Raw genomic sequence first — 23,414 nt, forward strand, 5'->3', positions numbered from 1 at the left:
GACCCAATACCCTTATAGGGGTAGAGCATGATCTGTAGGGCTGGGGCCCCTGTAAAACCTTCAGTACTGGGGCAGAGGAAGCATGAGTCTCCCTCAGGCAGCTCCTATGTGAGAAAGAAGAGTAAAAGAGTTGAAGAGGAAGGATCTCTCTACACACACAACACACACACACAACACACACACACGCACATTTTAACACATCATTAAATAAAATAAAACTCTTTCTTCTTCCCTGGGAAGGGATAAGTGAGCAGGGGAGAGAGGCCAGAAGGTTCTCTCCATGTGGAAGGAAACATCTCGTCTGGGAAAGAAGCACCCTATGCCCACCCCAACCACAACTGGCAACTGTACACATTATTTCTAAACCCTACAACACCTTTGAAAGTCAAATGCAAGCCTGAGAGGTAAAGCGTTTGCTCCAAACCTCCACAGCTAGCAAGGGATTTTAACCAGGGATGTCTCCCCTAAAGTCTGTGTCCTCTTCTACTGCCAAGCCATCTCTGAGATGGCCTATTGGATGCAGAGTAGGATGCCAATCAGGGGCTGGGCTAAGAGAGAAGGAGTTGGTTTCCAAGACTGGGCATCACCCAAGACTGGGTGAATCTCAGCCTTCTTGGGATTCTTAGTCAGGCTCCACATCAAAATGTAGAAACCGCCTTGATGGGGATTAGTGGGTGTAGCTAGTGAAACTGAGGCAAGGATGGTACTAGCAAAATTATCCCCAGGGACCCTGTTTATTGGACCTATTTATGAACAAACCGTCAAGCTCCTATTTCTTCGTCAGTAGGGGAGATGGATTTGGCTCAATAAATGAAAGCTCAAGCTTGGCCAGGGGAAGACAAGTGGCTTGTCCCCCTTTGGTGATAATGATGACAATCATGCCTACCATTTATTCGGTACTAACTATGTATCAGGTGTTATTTCAAGCACTTTGATTCCATTAACTAAATTATTTCTCCTAACAACCCTAGGAGGTCGGGACTACTGTTGTTCTCATTTTAGAGCTGAAAAAATAGCAGTATCCAGTTGGTACACGGCTGAGTGAGGAGCCCCATCTAGTTCTGTGGACCCTGAGCCAGTGTTCATCACTGTTGTGGGCTCCCTGCGTAGAAGCAGACATCTCCTGTTCCTGGAAATGTGGTTTCACTGCCCTGGGATCCCACGGGGTTTTTCTTGGTGCCCGAGGCATGTGCATACCTAATGAAGCAGTCAAGTCTCCTTGCCCATCTGCTGGAGCGGGATAGAACCCTGAGATGGATGGAGAAGTTAGAACTCAGCTGTACCCTCACCAGAAGTGGTGAGTACCCTCATTCTGGCTGGGACCCTGCCCAGGCCAGCTGCCAGGCTCAAGAGAGATTGCCCAGGTTTGACCTCCATTTGGAAACCTGTCCCTTTCACTGTGATGATTTCCCCCAGGAGCCGCCAGTGTTCAAGCAATGTGGGTATTTCCCTGAGAAGCAGAAAGAGAATCCACTTCTGGGGTTCCATTTCTCCAGGCATTACCGGGACCCAAGCCTCCGCCCTGAAGGAGCTGTTTAATCTGAGATCAGCTCCCGTCACATCCAGAGGCTACTGACAGCATTAAGGTTCAAACTCATTCAGCACCAGGGCATGTTATTTTTTTCCATCCTTCACCAGGTCTCTAATGTGAATTACTTCTTGGGAAAAAAAGAGACCATTTGCAGACCTGGCCTTTCAAATGCCAATGTGTTTGCTTATCAGATTGTTTGACTGGAAGGAGGTATGCTAGCTCTTTGGCATAAACCTTCTTGGAGAAAAATGAACTGCATGACTACTGGAAGTTTAAGAATTTTAAATAAATAGACAAAAAGCCATGGCACTGATCTGTGAAGCCAGAAACTTCCACAAAGCTTTTGTGGACTCTTCTACTTAAGCTAGATCTAGTCCAGTGAAATGCTTGCTGATAACTGTGAAGGACAACTGTGGGTTGTTCCAGCCTAATTAACATTATCTCTTTCTCTGGTCACAGCACCCAGATTTTATTGTGGGAAATATTTTCTTGCCTATTGGATGCAGCCTTGGTGGAACTGTCAATCAAGGTGCTCCACCCCACCAGCCAACAGGTGAGCATGATACTCAACCTCAGCCAATCAGGAATTTGAATCTTAATGCAAAAACAACATGGTAGCATCCATTCATTCCAAAGACAGCATTCATTTGTTCCCGACTTTCAGGTCCTCAGAGTTACCCGGGTTCCCATTTTCTCCAGGACACATTTCCCTGGCTTTCCATTTGATTCTGTGAGCTATCCCATACTTTGCCAATAAATCGTTTTTGCTGAAGTCAGAACTGTTGTTGGTTGCTCACAACCAAAGCCCCAGTGGCCGCCAGGATCCTGACCATGGACACATTGCTGGCGGTGCCCTCTGTTGGCAGTGCCAGTGTGTTGTACAGTGGGGTCAAAGTTATTGGACAGGTGCCCTTGCCTGTTTTTAACTGAAACTGTTCTTGCCTCTCGCCTTGGTCTAAAGGCAGCTGGCCTAGGATAGAGATCGCTACTCTAGGATCAAGTGGACCAGGTTTAGCTCATCCTCCAGCACTCAGGAGATGGCCTGGTGGGCTCGGCCAAGCAGATGCAGTTGTAATCCCCTAGGCCAATCTGACTAGCTCCTTCTGAATTTGGAAAAGAGAATATGGAAAAGAGTGACCATTTGGTAACAAGAGGAAACTGCAGTTGGTGCACAGGGAGAAGCAGAGGTGTGACGTTGGCCTTCTCTCTGCTCTTTTGGTATTCCAGGACAATCTCTAAAGTGCAGACACATCCTCTGCACTTTATAGAAGCTTATTTCCTGCTTCTCATTCGGGTCTCATCTTAAATGTCATCTCCTCAGAGAAGTCTTCCCTGACTGCCCCATCCAAAGTAGTCACTCCTTACCATCTTATATGACATTGGTCGGTTGCAAACACTATGCAGTTTTCTTGTTTATGTATTTGTTAGTCAACTGTCAGTCCTGGTTATGCCCCCCACACTAGAAAGTAAGTTCCAGGAAGGTAGGTTCCTTGTCTGTTTTATTTGTCTCTGTGTCTCTTAGATCTAGAACAGAGCTCATCTCATAACAGACACTAAACAAATGTTTTTAAAAGGAAAATATGTCCCCTTTTACTTAACATGTCTGTTGCGGAGTGAATTGTGTCCCCTCAAAAGATCTGTTCAAGTCCTAATCCCTGGTACCTGTGAATGTGACCTTATTTGGAAACAGGATTTTTGCAGATGTAATCAATTTAAGATGGGGTCATACTGGAGTAGGGTGGGCTCTAATCCAATGACTGGTGTCCTTATAAGAAGAGAGAAATGTGGACATATGCAGAGGGAACATAACATGTGTAGACCAGGGCGTGATTGGAGTGATATGTCTACAAGCTAAGGCACGCCAAAGATGGCCAGCCATCCCCAGAAACTGGGAGAGAGGCAGGCAATAGATGCTCCCTCAGATCCTCCAGAAGGAATCAACCCTGCTGACACCTTGATTTCAGACTTCTAGCCTCCAGAACTGTGAGAGAATAAATTTCTGTTGTTTTAAGCTACTCAGTTGTGGTACTTTGTTGTGACAATCCTAGCAAACTTATACAGTGTCCTAAATAAATTATTTTCTTAGCATAATAAAGAATTTGCAAGCTATTTCTCCTTTCTCTAAGTTGGGCACAATTCCTTATCATGCAAAGCTTGGTAAAATATCACTTCATTCATTCATTCATTCATTCATTCATTCAAACATTTGCTGAGTGTCTACCACAGGCCAAGCAGTGGGATATAAAAATAGATGAGACTTCTCTGGTAAAATTACTCCTAGCCAGTTAGCCACATTCTCCTCTGTGCTCACATAGCATTTTGCAGAGCCCCTTAGTGTAGGTCTCATCACATCGTATTTTGGTCAGATATTTTTTAGCTTCTTGATCTCAAGTGCTCTGTGCTCTTTAATGCTTTGTGCACTGTGCCTAGTCCAAAAAAATTCAATAAATCCAATGAATGAATGAGAGAATGGTGGCTTAAAGATTATATTCATAATACAACAAGGAAATATTAATGTGCTGCCAAAAGCATTGTTGGGGATGCTCTACCTGTTCCTTCTCATGTGTCTGTCTTGGGGTGAGGGATGTGGCACAGTGTGAGGGGATGAGCGGGGAACAGAAGTCAGGAGACCTGGTTCTAGTTCTGGCTCTGCTACTGGAGGGGATCTGTTCAGTGTGGCCTCAACATGGAGAGCCAGAGTAAGTGGACAAACCTGGGAGACAGGGAGGGAGGGAGGAACACACGGAGGGAAGGACAGAGAGAGAGAGATATTGATTTCAGCTCAACTGCCAAGCAGTCAGAGATGAACAAAGATAAAATGGGTTGCCTTGGGAGCTCTCCACTGCTGGAGGTAGTCAAACAGGCTGGATGAATGATGCTGGGCAGGAATCCTGTAGACTGAGGATACACATGGAGAGGGTGGCGATTAGATTAGATGGTCTTTTAATTTCTTCTCCACCTTGTGCAAGTTGTAGGATTCTACCTGTGTGACTTGGGCCCCGTTTCCCAGTCATCTGAGAGAGTTGCCTCCAAAAGTCCCCCAGGTGGGAGTCCTGTGAGTATAACTGGACTAAACCTGTCCGCAGTCTAGAGAGCTGGGTGGTTATGATGGGCAGCACTGGGATCCCTGGAGAAGAGAGATCACTGGGTGCTCCTGCAGAGCAGTGTGATGCATAGCAAGCAAACAGCAGCATTTCAGGAAACCATGAACGAAATTCCTCTGTCAGCTCTAAACAGATGGTCGTGCAGGGTGTCTCGCCCTAGAGGTAATGATTTCTAAGAGACAAGGTGGTTCAGCATCATAGGCAGGATTTGGGTGTCTGACTATGAGCCCAAGACCTGGGCTATTCCTCAAACTGGAGTTCAGTGATTGGGCTCTGCAGCCCTAGGCTCTTTTGTAATGATCTGTTTGCAGTAAACATGGGATTGCCTCCTGTTGCTTTCTCACTCGTGGAGCTCATTTTGTAATATTTGCTTTTTCTAATAATTAATTTTCAATGAAAATTAAGTTTGCAGTAATAAATTGGCAAGGTTGCAAGGAAAGCATTGAGTCCAAAATAATGGATAAAGGAGTGCCAGAGAGAATCACCCCACAACAGATATACAAATACGCCCAAGGGGGCCCCGTCATGGGAAGTGGGATGGGAGAGCCGGAACACAAAAAGTAGAAAAGAGGTTCTCTTCAACTTACATAGAGATTTATCAAGATTGATTTTTAATGAGATTAAAGGTAAGTGAGTAAACTAAACTATGGGCTGCTCATCTCCTAACTATATATTATCATCTGCATGGCTCTTTACAGTGTTATTATAGCTGTTATTTATTTAGATCTTCATAAGAACCTTGCACATTAAGATATTATTATCTCCATTTTTCAAATTAGAAAAATGAAGTTAAGTAAAAGGTTAAGCTCAAGGCTGCATGATCATCCCAGATCCTTCAGCACCAAACCCAGCATCTCCTCACCCAATATTCCTCCTGTGTCAACCCTGCTTACCTTGCTAACTCTCGCTTGGCTTCAGACACTTGGGTCTAAAGGAAAGATGGTAGCTGATCAGACTTGATACCTCTTCTGGTTTTTGAGTAGGAGTTCAATCTCTAGGCTTTACCACTTGTTTGCGACTGGGGGCAATTCATTTACCTTTTTGGCTCTTGGTTTCAGTAGACTTAATCATTCCTATTTTACGAATTTCTTAGTGTTGGTTCATTCATTCATTCATTCAAGAAATGTTTCCTGAACACCTACCCTTTGTCATGTGCTAGTGTTAGGTACGCGGAGCTCAAGACTATGTTCAAGACCAAAGACATAATGGAAGCTAAAGTGCTTTACAAACTCTAAGTTGCCCACAAAATTTTAACCTTTCTGGGATATTTGCATCTTAAACGACAATAGCCAGAAGATAGTCCAGCACATCAGGAAAGGATGAATTCCTAATGGTGGAGTTTTAGGCATTCTGGTGTGTATGTGTGTGTGTGTGTGTGTGTGTGTAGTTATGGTAGGAGTGGTTGATAATAAATGGGGGAGGAAGTTGGAAGGAGGGAGAGTTTTTTTACTTAGGGGAAATTTTCATTAAATCCACCCATGGAAGGACCATATGTCAGGCTTGTTTTAGAAGTGGGAGCACAGAAGAGATGGGCTCAACTTTCTTTGTGGAGACCCAAGGATAAGCTTATACCATTGTTCGCTTCCCAATCATTAGGAGAAGCAGGGTTTCCAGTCTCTGATGAACTTTCTTTGCTCATAAATACTATCTTTGCTGACTCTTTCTGAACTTCAAAGCTGGTAATGAATGTATTTTAACTTCCCACAAAGGGAAAGAGGTTGCTCCTTTATTGAAAACATCCATTCTCCCAGGAAGCCACAACACCACTGATCACACTTCCTAAGACTGGAGAGCTTGAAGAAAACCTGGGCTGGATTTTAGATACTCCAGTCTGGGTAAAATGTTTTTGGAAGTCCTGGTGAAAAACTCTTCTTTCTCAGCCATTACACCTTCCATAGGAGGGTGAAAGAGAATATATATGTATTCTGTTTAGGAGAATATTATGTTCCAATAGGAACCTGGTATCTGAGTTTAAGTCTTCCAAATGGCAATACATTCACACATGCTAAATATCACCAGTTTCTGGCTGCATATTAGGTCCTGGGGTCTTGTGTTTATTATGTTCAGCCCCATTCTGAGCCCGGTTACTTCTGCACACAGTAACAAGTGCCCGGGACAGATGCCACCTACTTTAAGAACTGTCTCCATCCTGGGTCCTGCCTGGGTCTCATCACTGCTCCCACAACATTCCAGTCTCTTTACCAAGTTTGTGCCTTGCATGGTGCTGCATCTTCACCATCTTTCACCTGAAATGCCCCCTCCCATCACCTCCTCTTGGAGCTTCCCTGGGGAATAGCTGCCATGATACTAGGCACTGTGCTTCGTGCTTCTCAAACATTATCTCCAAGCTTCATAACAACTCCAAAACGTGCACATTTTACAGAGGAAGAAATTGAGGCTTAGAAGGTTAAGTGGCTCACCCAAGGTCACACACCTGGCAAGTGGCAGGGCTGGAATTTAAAGAGCCACCCGATCCCAGTCTCTGAGACCCTTGGGACTCTTCCTTAGATTCTCGAAACTACTCCAGTGTTTTTCTCGTGCAGCAATGAATGAAGGACAGTGAGTGGGAAAGCTGTAATTTTCAGGGTGTCACACGGTGGGTTTCTTGAGCATCTGTAACCCAGGTCTGGTGTGTGAGTCCCTAGAGGCAGAAAGGAATATCTTATTATTCCAAACAATTCATTCATTCATTTATTCAGCAAATATTTATAAAGTGCCTCCATATGTCAGCACTATTTTAAGCACCAGGAATATAGCTGTGAAAAAATAGGCAGACCTCTGCTCTCCAGGAGATTAATGGCTCTTTGGGATAGATAAAATCAATTAATCAATCAATATTTTGTCAGGTAGAGATAAATACTATGGAGAAAAATGAAGTGGTAAGAGGGTGGGGAGTCCCCTGGGGAGGTTGGGGAGATGAATTTCCAGTTCATATAGAATGGTCAGAGAAGGTCATAGTGATCAGGGAACATTTGACAGAGACCTGAAGGAAATGAAGGCATGAGTCATGTGGATATTCAGGAAAAAAGAATTTCAGGCAGCAGGGGCAGCAAGGGCAAACGTCCTGAGGCAGAATCATTGCTTCATCTATTTGGAAAGAGCAAGAAGGCCAGTGCCGCTCAAGCAGAGAGAGTGAAGGGGAGCATAGTTGTTGAAGACATCAGGGAGATTGGGTGCAAGGGAAGATCAGCTTGAGCCTGGTCAGGCATTGTCATAAGGTTCTTTTGCTTTGAGTGAGGGAGGGAGCCACTGGAGGGTTTTGAGAAGCGATGTGACATCATCTGACTTATGTTGAAAGGATCATTTTGGGTGCTATTTGTAGAAACCTCTGAAAGGGGGAATGATAGAGGCAGGGTGAGCAGTTAGGGGGCTGCTGTGCTCATCCAGGAGAGAAAGATGGTGGCTTGGACCAGGGATACTGCGGTGGAGGTGGAGAGTGGTGCTTGGACTCTGGATGTATTTTGAAGATTGAATGGACAAGACACACTGATAGGGTCTGAGAGAAAGAGATGAGTGAAGTATGAATCATGTTTGTCATTTCCTGAGAATATAAGTTCCCTCTATTATAATGTGAACTCCACATGGGCAGAGAGCGTTATCTGTTCTACTCAACCTCAAGTGCCCAGAACAGAGCCTGACACATAACAGACGCTCAGTAATTTATTCAAATGAAACTGGCTTGGGAGTTTATCTGATATGTTGTTTGTAAACACATTCTCTCAGCCCACGGCCTGTCTTTTCATTCTCTTAAGAGTGTTTTTTGAAAAAGCAATGTACTTAATGTTTGATGAAGTCCATTTTTTCACTTTTAAAAGTGGCTCATGCTTTTGGTGTCATAGCTAAGAAGTCTTTGCCTAATCCAAGGTCACAAAGACTTTTTTTCCTGTTTTCTTCTAGAATTTTTATATTTTTTGTTTCACCTTTAGATCTGTAGTTCAGCGTGAATTGTTTTTTATATGGTGTGAGGTAGGGATCAAAGTTTTCTTTCTGCGTGTGTATATTCAGTTGTTCCAGAACCGTTTGTTGATCTGAGTTGGTTTTGAGGAGCAATTAGGATGTCACCAGCTGGACAAATGAAGGGAAGGCAGGCAGAAGAAGCAGCAGGTGCAAAATCATGGTGGTGAGAAGTAGTAGAGCATGTGATTGTGCGACAGTATGAGTTTTGTTGTTGGCTGGAGCGTAACATGTGAAAGAAGAATGATGGGATTTGAGGCTTTCAAGGGGGCCAAGTCCAGATCGGGGAGATCCTGGCAAACCCTGGCATGTTCCTGGAGTGTTAGAGCTGGAAGTATTCTTGGAGATCACCAATTAATTTCCACCCCATTTTACAACTGGGCAGATGAAAGCCCCCAAAAGGGACATCACTTAATTTAAAGTTTGATTACTACTCTGACTTTACATGTTTTACTAACCAGAATTACCTTAGATAAAAGGAAAAGATTAAACAACAACAGCAGAATGGTCACGGTCTTAAAAGAGATGACTCTATTCTATTTTTGTCCAGGACTGATCCCTACCCAGAGGGTGCTGATTAATAGATGGATGCCATCTTGGAGGGACAACTCTAATGGCATGGAGCCCTGTCTGACCTGATATTTTTATCCGTGTCTGGGAGAAGTTAAGGAAGGCGCTCTCATCAAATGTGTGAAAGATCAGAAGTTGGGAGCAGGGGAAATGTGTTGAATGAGAAAGTCAGGATTCCAGAAGATGCCAGCAGCTTAGAATTCTGGCCAATATTCAGGAGAAGGCATTTAAAAAGGCGAAAGATGAATCCTTAGATTCACAAAGTAGCTGAAGCAACTGAGGGTTGGGGAGCCAAGGCTGAGCAACAAGTCATTAGGGGGCAGGGTGTCTAAATGGATAAAAGTCCAGAAGAGGAAAAATAGTATCATCCTAAGCTGCTCTGGGAGAAGGTGAAGGTCCCCCTCTGCTATTCTGCTTGGATTAGACATCTGAAAAGGATTCAATTTTGGGGACAACAATTTGAGACAGACGTGGCTACCCTATATGGACTCCGGAGCTGGACTGTCTAGGTTCAAGTTCAAGCTCTGTCTCCTCCTGGCTGTGTGACTTTGGACAAGGTACTTAACCTCTCTGTACCTCAGTTGCCTCGTCTACAGTAACAAGGTCATGACTTGTGAAGTGCAAATGACTTAATGCATAAAGTGCTTAGTCTGTGCTATGTAGGAATTAGCTATAATTGTCATTTGGTTACTATTATTGAACACTTAGTTGTGCTGGACTCTATGATAAATATTCTTTATACATGATCTCATTTAATCTTCACAATAATCTTACAAAGTAGGCAGCTTGTCCATATTCTACAGATGAAGATGTTGAAGTTCAAAGGGTTAAACAGGTAGCCAATTCACAGATATCCTTGAAATGACGCCTAGAACTGAACTCCAGGTCTACCAGGCTCCCAAGCTGATACTTGCCATAACATTGTACAGACTTGAAGCTGGATGGTGAAGAACCAAGGAGAAGAACCAGGATGGTGAAGGGCTCAGAGCCATGTCATGAAGTTGGACTGGAGGAGTTGGGGGGGCAGTGTGTGGGTTGGTGACTAATCCTGGAGAATAGATGCCACATGTAAGAGGAATCAGACTTGTTTTGGGTAATAATAGTCTTTCTCTACTGGAGATAAATTTCAGATCAATCCAACAATCACTTAATCTAGAGATGAATTGGGCAGCTTCATGCAGTAATGAGTTCCCCATTGCTGGAGGTACCCAAGAAAAGGCAGGTAGAATTCAAGCACCAGATGGGTGGTTGGAGTAGATGCCTTTTAAAACTGCTTGTAATACTGTGATTGTCTATCCCCGTCTCTGCACCCTGGTATCTTTGTTTCCAAAGTAATTTTAACGATATTTATATCTTCCCAATTCTAAAGGGCATTATGAGGGTTAAGAAAAAAGTGCTCATTAAGCACGCCAAGACCCAGAGAAGAAATGCACTATTTTAAGATAAACTATTATTATAACACTGTATGTAATTGCCAAGTGGATAATGGAACCAAGAATCTGCTAAACTCAGTACATAACAAACTGTGATAATTTCTTAGAACCAAATGTGTTTATTGCATGTGCCCAAGTATTGCAGCTGATAATTGCTATTATATCCTATGCCTTAGTGCATAGCAAATTCTCATAAATTGTTTGGAGGTTTCAGAAACAAAATACAACCCAAACAAAAGTAATATTCTATGCATTTGGAACCTCCCCCCAGAATTTCCTAACATGTAAATGCTGAAGTTCCTAGTGATGAGGTTTTTGATTCAATTACAAGATCTGAAAAAGGGATGAAATTGTGGTCTCATGGGAATTGATGATGTTCCTTTTTGGTATTCAGGTTTGGGAGAATGGACCATAGATTTTGTTCATCTCCAGGTTGCTTCTCTAGCCAATGATGTTGGCATATTTTTGTCCAGTGGGCCAATGAGGCTTAAGTGCTTGCTAATTTTGTACTGGACCAAATTAATTAAAACAGATGAAGCTCCCTTCATCTATTATTCATGAGCTTGTTAGAACAGGAGGGATCACATTAGCTGCATTAAGAATATTACACTGTTTTAATGAACTTCTTTTTGGTTCCTGTTAATGGGACGTTTGAGGAGCCCAACATGGTTTCTCCTTTCTGTGACTGGGAAGTTGTTCTGGTTTGCTCTGGTAAATAACACACATATTTAGAAATGGCTGCTTTGAAAGTCTTATGGACTGTAGAAGGTGAGCGGTGGGTGTGTACAGGACGGTAGAGGGCAGGGGCCAGAATTACACACCAAAGGAAATATCTCTGCTGCAGATGAAACTCTGGCTGTCCGGTTTCTACATGCAGTAGGAAAATTACTACACAGTGTGTAGAGACTGGCAATTTTACCTGAAGTTGTCAAAATTAATAAATGGTGTGTAGAGATAGTGGCAGAGAAGGGGAGCAAGAAATGGATGATGTTAGTGAGAGGGAGAAGATTTTGTCTATCAAATTCACCAGTTTAATGTTTCTTGCAAGCATGATTCTTGACTAACATGCAGTAAATGCTGACAGGTAAGAATTTGATTAGGGCAGCATTCCAACGACTGGTGTGGCCCGTTGTGGCTGCCAGAATCTTGCCTCTAGGAGGTAGATTTCACCTTGTTGAGACTCTTATTTACAAATTCACCCAGAGGTGGTTTTTAAAGCCAGATTTTAATGAAAACAAAATAGAAGGGCATAGTGAGGATGACTGAATGCACACTCTGTAATGAGGATGCTCTGGGTGGTTTATGGAGTTAATATTTGCAGGCTTCCATGCCACAGACTCTAAATGCTGTCCTGTTGGGCTCTCCTTGTTATTCTTCACCAAGGATATAGCAAAGACTTTTCCCCAGGGAATTAGTCTACCTGTCAGGCTCTGGGCCTGGTGCAAAGTTGAGCATGACAAGGTTCCTTTCATTGGGAAGGTTGTAATCTCATCAAAGGATCTTTCTGAGACTGGGTGGGAAGAGAGGAGATAGGAAGAGTGGCCCAGCACTGACACAGGATGGATGCTGCATCTTGCTATCGGCCAGAAGCCGTGGATGGGTGACTGCATGGGTTCTGCCGAAGAGCCCCAGTTTTAGATATTCTGTTCCTGTCAGTAGACTTGTGCTTTAGAAAATATCCGCACAGTAAGAGGAATGAGAACCAACATTTGTTGGTCAAACATTATACCGGACACTTTACACATCTCACTTCATCGTCATGACTACCTTATGAGGAGCCAGTTCTACTTTTCTGGAAGCCAGAGTTGCAGATGAGCAAACTGGGATCCAGTCAGAGGAATTAACATGGCTAAGATCACTCACATAACTTTTCCATGTTGATTTGGAATCCTGAAGTTCAAAGCAGTAAAAAGGAATGAAATGAGGCAAGGAAGTGGGAAGGGGAGGAGGGAAGACGAAGAGGAATGTCAGTGTGTGTCTTTGGTGGGAGTGGGAAAATGGTGCTCCAGATTTTGAGACAGGAATGATATTTCTGTCCTGCTCTTGGGGAGTTGAGAGCCTTTGGGAAAGGAAGTGCCTAATTGGCAGTGGCGTGGGCAGTTAGGAAGGAGAGGGAGAACGAAGCGATATGAGACACAGCGGAATGATGCTGAAGGTACACATCCCACACCCATTTGTTGGACAGATTTAGTTGCTAAGCAAGTACCCGAGAAGTGGGGGAAGGGATGGGGAGAAGGGCAGGAACAGGGACAGAGGAGGAGAGAGAAGGAGACAAGGAAGATGGAACCCTGAGTGAGCATGGGGTCAGGATCCCCAGGTGTCACAAGGGCTTGGCTGCTCTTAGTCCTTGGACTTTAGGAGGATTTTAACAATACTTTGAGGAAGAGTTTCCACAATGCTCTCTGCGTGTTGAAAAAAATGATCCTTTGCTATTGATATCTTGAGACATTCTCATAATAACCATAACAGCTAACACTTGTGGAGCACTTACTATCTGCCAGGCACATTCTCATTTAATCTTCTGAAAGCCATATAGGATGAGTATTATTATCATTATTATTATTATTGTTATTATTATTATCCCCCTTTTATAGATGTGGAAGCCAAGATTAAGTGATAACACAGAAGGTACGTGACCTTACACTCTTGCTGTAACCACTTGGCATTACTGTCTTCCTCCTGGGACCTATCCACTCTTCTCATCCTGATTGGCCTATGAACCCATTGCTCCTGCCAAACTAACAGGTTACAGGGATTGCAAAGCCCCAATGGGAGTGTCTTTCTTTCTTCTTTCCTTCTTTCTTCTCTCTGTCTTTCTTTCTGGAAATATTTATTAAAATTCTTCATGTGCCAGGTAGAGTGCTAGGCTCTGGAGATAGTGATCAGCAAAATCACTGCTGCTTCCCTCAAATTGCTTACAACTTAATGGAGGAGACTGACATTAAGCAAAAAGTCGTGGATATAAATCCATAGTTATAGTAAATGCTCTATACAGAATGAGCAGATGTACTAGAGAGACTGACCTAGGTGAGGATTCAGGGACGATGTCCCTGAGGAAGGGACACTGAGCTGAGAGCAGAAGATTGAATAGGAGTTTTCTAGGTGATGGAGAGTTGAGGGAAGGCTGGGAGGCCAAGACACTTTTTCCAGGCAGAAAAGACAGCAAGGTGGAGGCTCAAGTCAGGAAGAAGCAACACAGGTGAAGACTAGAGAAGAGTTCCTGCGGCTTCAGAGCAGAGAGTGAAGGTAAGAGTGCTGAGATCTGTGGCTCCAGTGTGGAGAGGGACCAGCTCACTGAATTTCAGGGTCACCTGAAGGCATTTTACCTTTATTCTCAGAGTGGAAATCTGATGGAAGGCTGTAAACAGACGCAGGATGGAGATGCACTTGTGGGGAATGAGAGGGGAAGGGGAGCAAAGTGGGTGGGGGAGACAGTGAGGAGTGACCACTGAGTCCAGGTACAAGACAGTGGAGTCTTGAATTAGAGTGGTGGTGGTGGTATGAAGAAAAGGAGATGATTCGAGATCATGTGGATTATATGATCATATGGTCACATCCCTGACAGTAACCCCAAGGCTATCCTGTAATTTAGGGTCCATAGAGAAGTTTGTGCCGAGTGCGTCTCATATGGAAAGCTAGCTTGGACCCATTAGCTTTAAAGTACTTTGGTCACACAGAAGTGCCCATTATTTGTCATTAGAAGGAATTTCAAGGAAATGGATCATTTCCAGGGAGGGATAAAGGAAAAGTACTTAAAGTGCCTCAGTATTTGCCTTTGGTCCTCTGGTTGCCTCAAGTTGCTTTGGAAAATGAAGGGAACATCAGAGAACGGAAGGACTCACCTGTGACATAAGAGACCTGGATTCTGGTACAATCTGCCAGTAAGTGACAGAAGTCACTGGGTGGCTTTGGGCACGTCACTTCCCAATCTACTGCTCTCTGCTTTTCCATCATGGTGTGAGGAAGACTGATTAGATGATCCCCAGTGAACCTCACCTGTTTATGTGCCCCAGTGTCACTGACAGCCTCATCCTCAAGTCTGGGGGCGGAGGAAGATATCGAGTCAATAGTATCTAGACAGCATCTCTATTTTAAGAGGCTCATTTCCTAAAGTCAAGAGAAAAATATTCAACCCAAAGAAAAAGCATCAAGTATCGGGCTTAACCCAATTCTATGCACTAATGTACAAAATGGAACAAAACAAAAAAATGACACATCACACAGAAAAATACACCATGAGAAATAAGTGTAAAGCAGCAGAGAAGAATGAATGGCCACCACTAATATGACTTTGAGTCTAAAAAGAACATCTAACCTTTCTGAGTTTTGATTTCTTCAACTGTAGAAATGGGATGAGATTTTTAACCTCACAGGGTTGCTGTTCAGATTACAGGAGATGATGAGACTAAAGTGCTGAATTCAGAGCTTGGCTTATGGTAGGGCTCGGGAAAGTCATCCTTTGCACAACTCTTTATTGAGCACTTACTCTGGACTGGGAATCATTTTAGACGCTGAGCCTATGAACAAGACAGAGGAGGCCTCTGTTCTCGTGGAGCTTCCCTTTTCAGTGGGGAGAGGAAGAATGAACAAATACGCAAGGATACTTCAGAGAATAGAATCATGCTAGGAAGAGAATAAAGCAAGACCATGAGGCTCCTTTAAACTGGGTGGATCTGAGGAGATCTAACGTGGAAATATTTAAGTTAGATCTCTAGGGACAAGAATAAGCCTGTCACATGGGTGTGAAGCATGGGCCCTCCAGGCAATCCGAAAAGCAAGCCCCAGGCCTATTGCTGGGCAAGGTGGGCCTGTTGGAGGAGCGGAGGGCACAGGTGGGAAGGATGGAGAGAAGAGGACAGAGTGCACCTTGCAGGCCAAGGCAGAGAATCTGGGTCTTTTTCTGAGAGCATGGGAGCCATAGAGGATTTTAGGCAGAGGCGTGACTGGATCTGATCTACATTTTAGAAAGGTCACTCTGGCTCCTGCACAGAATCTGGGTTGGAGTCACAGCAAAGGGAGAAGTGAGGGGGCTGTGGTTAACTGTCTGCACAAATGGGTGTGATTGTTCCCCTCCCAGTCTCCATGCCTCTTACGATGTGACTTTTTAGCTCTTACCATCATGGGATGGAGTCTGTTTCTCCACTGCTTGAATCTGTGTGGGCCTTGTGACTTGCCTTGTTCATAGAACGGGGTGGAAGTCACAGTATGCTCAAGCTTAGGCCTCAAGGGACCTTGCATGCCTTCTTGGAACCTGACCCAACCGCCACATGAATGAGCCTGGGCTGACATACTGGAGGAAGGAGGGCCACATGGAGATGAGCTATCCCAGCTGAGGCCATCCTTGATCAGTCATCCCCCAGCCAAACCCAGCAGCTTACCGCAGACGCAGGGGTAAGCCCAGCAGAGACCAGAAGCTCCCCCTAGCTGAGCCCAGCCCAAGTTGCTGACACACAGATTCGTGAGCTAAATAATTGGTTTTATTTTAAGCTGCTAAGTGTTGGATGGTTTGTTACCCAGCAAAAGCTAAAAGAAACAGAGGCTGCTGAGGTTGTCCAGGCCAAAGATAATGGTGACTTGGACCAGGAGAGTAGTGACTATGGAGAGGTGTAACATGATTTGGTGTAAGTTTTGGAGTTAGTATTGAAGAGATTTGATGATTGATTGACTATGAGAATGAGGGAAAGAGAGGAAAAAGGACGGTACTAATGAAGAGAACAGCAGTCAATGATAACACGGTCTTCGGGTTAAGAACTGGAGATGTCAACCCTAGGCAATTTTCTGATTTGTCCACTTTCCATAGCCATAAACCAAGACGGAATAGTTCAACTTCAAATATGCTCACTGAGAATGTACTATCTGCTAGGGTCTGAGGATGACAATAATAATATTAATGGTCAATACTTATGTAGTGCATTCCATGTACTAGGTGCTATAATAAGAAATTTACACTTAACTCATTTAATACTCTTAAGGAGCTTTTGAGGTGGATACTGTTATTATCCCTATTTTATTGGTGGGGAAAGAAAGGAATGGAGAGGTTAAGTCACTTGCTCAATGTCACATAGCTAGTAAGTCACAAAGCCGGGATACTAACTGGATCATTCGGACTTCAGAGTCAGACCATTAACCACCATGCTCTGCTGAGAAATGGATAAACTGAGATCATCAACTCAAGAATTTTATCATCTGGTGCAGGGAGGGACATGTAAAGGAAGAGATGCAACACAATGTGGCACATGTTAGGACACAGGGCTTTAGAACAGGGGGTAAACTCTTCCTGCGAAGGGCCAGACTTTAGGCTTTGCCAGACATGTGGTCTCTGTGGCAACCACTTGACTCTGCTGCTACAGCCTGAGAGCAGCTAGACGATATAGAAATGAATGGTGTGACTGTGTTCCAGTAAAGCTTTATTTATAGAAATAGGTGGCCGGCCGGATTAGGTCTGTAGGCCACAGTTTAGTGCAAAGAAAAGAGGCCCAACCCAGACTAAGGGGAAAGGATGGGGTCAGAGAAGGCAAGTAATAGAGAGCCAAGCACAAGAGCAGTGATGGGAAAGGGCACCGGATAGAGGGTACAGCACACGGCAGGGCACAGGAAGGGCAGTATTGCCGGAGCATTGAGGGCCAAGCGGACCGCAGGGACTTGAGTCTGTAGGAGGGAGTGGGGCCCAGTTCTCAGACCACCTGGTGAAACTTGGGGAGGAGCTGGTGGGGTTTGCCATGCACCAGGAGAATGACATGCTCAGGTTGGCATTCTTAGAAAGTTCTTCCAGCATTTATATGGACTGTGGGTGGGGTTTGGATGAGAGAGGAGACAGGAGGACCAGGATCCATGTGCAGGGATGGAAGGGGTCCAGGTCTAGGTGGGCCAGTGAGGCTGGGTTGGGGACGGAGAATTTGGGGGTGAAGATGACATCACATAAGAAAAAGGAGAAAGGAAAGGGCAGGAGGAGGGAGCAAAAAATAACACGTCAGAACCCACCCCCCCTCCCCGCTGTTCTCTCTGCAGGCACAGTAGGCACTGTTGGGCAAAAACATTTGGAGGAGGAGAAAGGCCCAAATATAAAGAGGTCCTGATACACCTGGAACTTAACGTTTGGTTTTACTTCTCCTTCTGTGGGTGGAAAAGCAAATCCCCAGCCCTCCTGTGGCCTGAGGAAGTGAGAGAGGTTTTAGGAAGGAAAATGCTCTCGGTGGGGGCTGAGAGCTGGAGGAACGCCCAGGGGCCGGTCTGCAGGCCTGCTTTGTTCTGAGTCTGGAAGCTGGAGGGGCCTCTCAGATCTGCTGCCAGAGTGCATCATTATTGCCAATATTTTAATTCGCCTGTGTGGGAAATAACATATTCAGCAGCCATGCCTCAGCTGTGAAGGACAACAGTGACTATATATATCTGCATATCTAAGTATGGCCAACAGACTCATAAAAGTAACCAGGCATCGTGGTTTTAACAGCCACTGCGGAGCTCTCTGTGGGAAGGTACTGCGGCGGCTGCGGGCTGTGTCTGGCAGGAAAGCACACACGTACACATGCACACCCACCACCATTTCTTAATCACTTGCATTATTTGACACCCCGCTGATCACCTCCTGTTTGTCAGAAAACCCATACAACTTGAGTCAGGAAAAGAAAATATTTTATTTATTTCCTTTCCCTTCAAAGGTCCTGGATTGGGTGGAAGTCTTATGGGTCAAGTAGAAAAATCAACAACTTCTCTTCTCCTTGGACTGGGCATTTATTGTTTTTGGGCACTTGATTTCAGTCTGTGAGTTCTGAGATTGACAAACCCCATAGCAGAAATGAAAGTGTGGGAATTAAGGGGATTGGCTTCTGATCCACCGGGCGATGCAGGAAAATATGCCAGCTAACTGTCCCCAAGCTTACGACGGAGCATCTCCCGCACTAGGTACTGAGGGTGCACAGGTTTGGGGTGGTGGGTCTCTCAACTTTGCTTCAGCTCATCAGGAATTTATTAGCGCTTGGCAGAAAAGATAGAAGGGTGCAGTGGCGTTTAAATTACTCAAAGCCCCAGTATTGTACTTCCAGAAGGCCCCAGAGCTCGAGATAAAATTCAGGAAGGAAAAGCTCTGATCCTGATGAGCTCTACAACCTTCCTGTAACAGGTGAGGAGTGGGTGAGGAGTGTGGGCCTCTCTGGGCCTGGGAGCATCCTCCAGGAGCTAAGCGCTCGGCATAGGAGGGAACCAGGAAGTCCTCTGAGCTGGCCAGGGCAGGCTCTGGCTTCCACCTTGGCGTGCAGCTTTCATGCCCCCCCCGGTGACCTCAGGAGCTCTAAGGAGGTGGCTGGAGTGAGTGAGCATTGGGCCCACCAGTGTTTATTGGAGATTTACTGGGTGCTTTCACTCTTTTATTTTGTTGAGTCTCTACAAGACCCAGTCTTGGAGGCAGCAATTAACCCCATTGTACAGGGGAAGAAACTGAGGCTCAGAGAAGGCAAATGGCTTGCTCAAGAATACTGAAGAGAAAAGAAACTCTTTTATAGATTGTTTATGGAGAGAGAGGAATGTGTTCTCTAGTTTGCACCCATGTTTGACTAAACCCCGCCCTCAGGCACTGGAGGTTCCGTTAGCCCAAACTAGCGCTTTGAACTGGTTCCAGCACTAGGTGCCCAGGGAGGTTAAGAACGGTCATCACCAAGTGTTGGGCACTAGCTCTGTGCCGATCCCTCTACTGTGCGTAATACTACGCACATTAGCCCATTTAATGAGGGAGGTGTTACTATCTCCATTTTATAGATGGGGAAACCAAGGCTCACAAATGTCGGATGCATTGTTCATTGATGCTCAGTAAGGGTCAGAGCTAAGGTACCAACCTGTTACTGTTGGACCCCAAAGCCAAATGTTTTTCCAGTGTTGTATGATATTTTAAGGGGGTCTTCTTTCACTGTGAGGAGAGATGAAGATCACATGCCATATTTTAAGGGTCACAAATGGAGGCAGGTGAGTTATTATGTGTATTAGTAGCAGCTGTAGCAGTGTTAATAATAATTCCATCATTAATTCAAGACTGTTTATTGAGTGCCTACTATACGGCAAGCACTGTTGTAGGCACTGGAGGTCGGGTAATTAAAGAACAGACAAAATCCCTACCTTCATGGAGCCTTTATTCTAGTGGGGCAGACAATTAATAAATAAGAAAAATAAGTATAATATGTGGTATACTAGGGGTTAATAAGCTATGGAGGAAAATAAACCAGGAAGGGGAGATCCGTTGGAGGTGAGGCTGCAGGGTTAGATACGATGGTCAGAAAAGACCTCATGGAGAAGATGAAGTTTGGATAGGGACCTGAAACATGTGAGGGAGTGAGTCTTGTGGATATCCGGGGGAACAGCATTCTGGGCAGAGGGAAGAACACATGCAAAAAATTATAACAACAGTAAAAATAATGCTTAGCTACCCTGGGCCAGATCAGTGGTTCTCAAAATATGGACAGATCAGCAACATCAGCGTCACCTGGGCACTTCTTAGGGACGCAAATTCTCAAGCCCCATCCCAGAACTTCTCTGCGGATGAAGCCCATAATGTGTGTGTCTCTCTGTGTGTATGTCTGTATTTTATATGTATTTTATTACAGTATAATTTACATGTTGCAAAATTCAACCCTTTAGTGTGTGTGTATATGTATGTGTGTATACATATATGTTTTTTATTGCAGTGTAATTTACATACTGCAAAATTCAACTCTTTTAGTATACGTTCCTATGAATTTTAACAAACTCATACTATCATGTAACCACCATGGTTAAGATATGGAACAGTTTCATCTCTCCCTAAAATTCCTCTTTGTAGTCAACACTTATCTCTACCCCCCAGGCCCTGGCACCACTGATCTGTTTTCTGTGCCTCTGATTTTGCCACACAATTTGTTTTCACAGGCACTCCAAGGTGACTCTGATTTACACTAAAGTTTGAGAACCTTGGTATTATTCTAAATCCTCAAGCAACTTGACAAGATGTTTATGATACTCATTTTACACATAAGGACTTCTCTTAGGGTTCTCTCAGGAATTCCAAGCTCCCTTTTTCCATTTTGCAGACAGTGTCACCTCCTATTTCAAGGCTTGGGTGAGGGTTGGTGGAGTGGGATTCATCTTCTACCCTAAATGCTTATTAAGGCATTTTTCTAAATAAAGAAAGGATATGCCCAAAAAGAATGCTGATAAAGAAATCTTTTTCCCCTTCATTATGGCTGAAACATAACCTGTAGCTCATATAAATGCAGAAGAATTTATCACCCTGCTAAAGAGTTGGAGGAATGTTCCTTCTCCCCTTCCACACATACCCCTCTGGTTGTATACATATTGCCTTTCTTTGATTAAATTCATGTTGAAATTTTTTCAATGTATTTACATTACATAAAAACGTTCTTAAAAAATGTAAGCAACATATCAATTTGAAGAATCAAAGTTTGTCTTCCTATATCTGGTCCTACCACTCCCTGACTTCCCACTATCTTCTTCCAAAATAATCACTAAGAGTCTGGCATATCGATTTTTAGACTTATATACATACACACACACACACACACACACACACACAGATAAGACTATATAGTTTTTTTTTAAAAGAAGAACTAATGAGTGTTGTATTTACTAAGTAATTTTATGTTTGATACTGTTTGCCTAAGAACTTACGTTTCTAGCAATTTAAATAAATTAGAAAATCTGAAAACTTTTGAATTACAAGTCATTTAGTATATTGGATTAAATATATCAGACATACTTTAAAGGCATTGCTGAGTTTAAAAGAATGTAAAGGATATCTCTGGGGTCAAAAAGAAGAGGAAACTGAAAACCACAGTGAGAAGCAGTCTCCTTTTTCTTTTTTAGTTTCCATTGCTAAGAGGATTGGGTTTTAACAGCCATGAGGAGATAAAATATGTGTCTTTGGCTCCCTGAGAGGGTTCATTGGAAAGGAGACAGCCACTACAGCCAAGAATCTCAAATAGCTACATTTTCAATGAAAGTGTGTATTAGAAAAATCTGCCCACCAGCCTGAGATAATGAGGAAAACTGTCTGTCTGGCTTCTGCTCTCAGTGTGGAAAATCTCCCTTAAGAAGTGGTAATCATAGGCCTACTCTCGTATAGGTGTAAGATTAACATTTGCTACTACCTGTGTGCTCTAGGAACTGCCAAACTGAGAAATTACATAAGTACTTTTGGGGAGTAATAATTTGGCCATACCTGAGCAAATCTTTTGGCAGGAAATGCCCTCCAGCCAGACAGCAGATGATCATCACAGATCAAGTCCCACTGAAGATGAGTTCACAATAAAAATTTATAAACACACAAAGAAACAATACACCAAAGCAGAGCAAGTTGGCAGACACAACAAGCAATTCAATGAGGTCATCTCACCTTTTATATAATTTATCTCTTGGATGGCAATTATCAAATAAATATATTTAATATGATTAAAGCTATAAAAGAAGGAGTGAGAAGATGAAAAAAGAAATATTTTAAAAGTCCTAGTAGATTTTTTTTTAATTTTAATTTTATTTTATTATTTTTTTTTTTGAGGAAGATCAGCCCTGAGCTAACATCAATGCTAATCCTCCTCTTTTTGCTGAGGAAGACCAGCCCTGAGCTAACATCTATTGCCAATCCTCCTCCTTTTTTTTTTCCCCCAAAGCCCCAGCAGATAGTTGTATGTCATAGTTGCACATCTTTCTAGTTGCTGTATGTGGGACGTGGCCTCAGCATGGCCAGAGAAGCAGTGCGTTGGTGCGAGCCCGGGATCCGAACCCGGGCTGCCAGTAGCGGAGTGCGCGCACTTAACCGCTAAGCCACAGGCCGGCCCAAAGTCCTAGTAGACTTAAAAAAGAAAATAACAGAACTTCTAAAATTGAAAAAAGTAGGATAGATTAAAAAAAAATCAATGATTGAATTAATCAGCAGATTAGACCCAATTGAAGAGAGGATTGGTGAACTGGAGCTAGTTCTGAGGAAATTATACAGAATGCAGCATACAAAGAAAATAGATAAAATATGTTAAATAGAAGTTAAGAAGAATGAGGATAGAGGGAGAAGGTTCAATGTACATCTAATAGGAAAGAATAGAGAGAATAAAAGATAAGCAATATTTGACACATTAATGGTTGAGACTTTACCAGAATTTATGAAAGACACGAATTTTCCATTTAAATAAGCACAAATTCTGAGCATGAAAATAAAAAAAAATTAGATGATGCTAAGACATATCATAACTGCAGAATAATACAGAGAAAGAGAGACTTTTAAACAATATTTGTCTTTTGATTTTTTACTTGAATGACAATTTGGTAATGTAAATATTCTCCTTGGGCCATATTTTCTTTTTCTCAAGATTTTGTAAATACTATTCTATTTCTTTGCATATTAAACGTTTTGTGGAAAAGTCTGAAGTCAGCCTGTTTTTTCATTTCTTTTACTTGCTGTTCTCCTCCCACCCCTCGACTAACTAGGCTCAGGAATTGACAGCCTGAGCATCCTTTATAAACTTTCCTGTCATCCTTTGATAATCATTGGCTAGATTTTTTAATGATATGCAGTGTTTATTCATTCACCCATTGAATGACATTTGGATTATTTCTAGTTTTGTGCAATTACGACTAGAGAAGCTGTAAACGTTTGTGTACAGTTTCTATCTGAGCATAAGTTTTCATTTCTCCGGTATATATACCCAGGAGTGGGATTACTGGGCCATGTGTTAATACATTTTTAAGTTTATAAACAACTTCTAAACAATTTTCCATAATGGCTGTACCATCTTTCATTCTCATCAGTAACGTATGAGATGTCTAGTTTTTCTGTATCATCACTAATAC

The sequence above is a fragment of the Diceros bicornis genome, chromosome 25 (genome assembly GCF_020826845.1).
Source record: "Diceros bicornis minor isolate mBicDic1 chromosome 25, mDicBic1.mat.cur, whole genome shotgun sequence".
Lineage (NCBI taxonomy): Eukaryota > Metazoa > Chordata > Mammalia > Perissodactyla > Rhinocerotidae > Diceros > Diceros bicornis.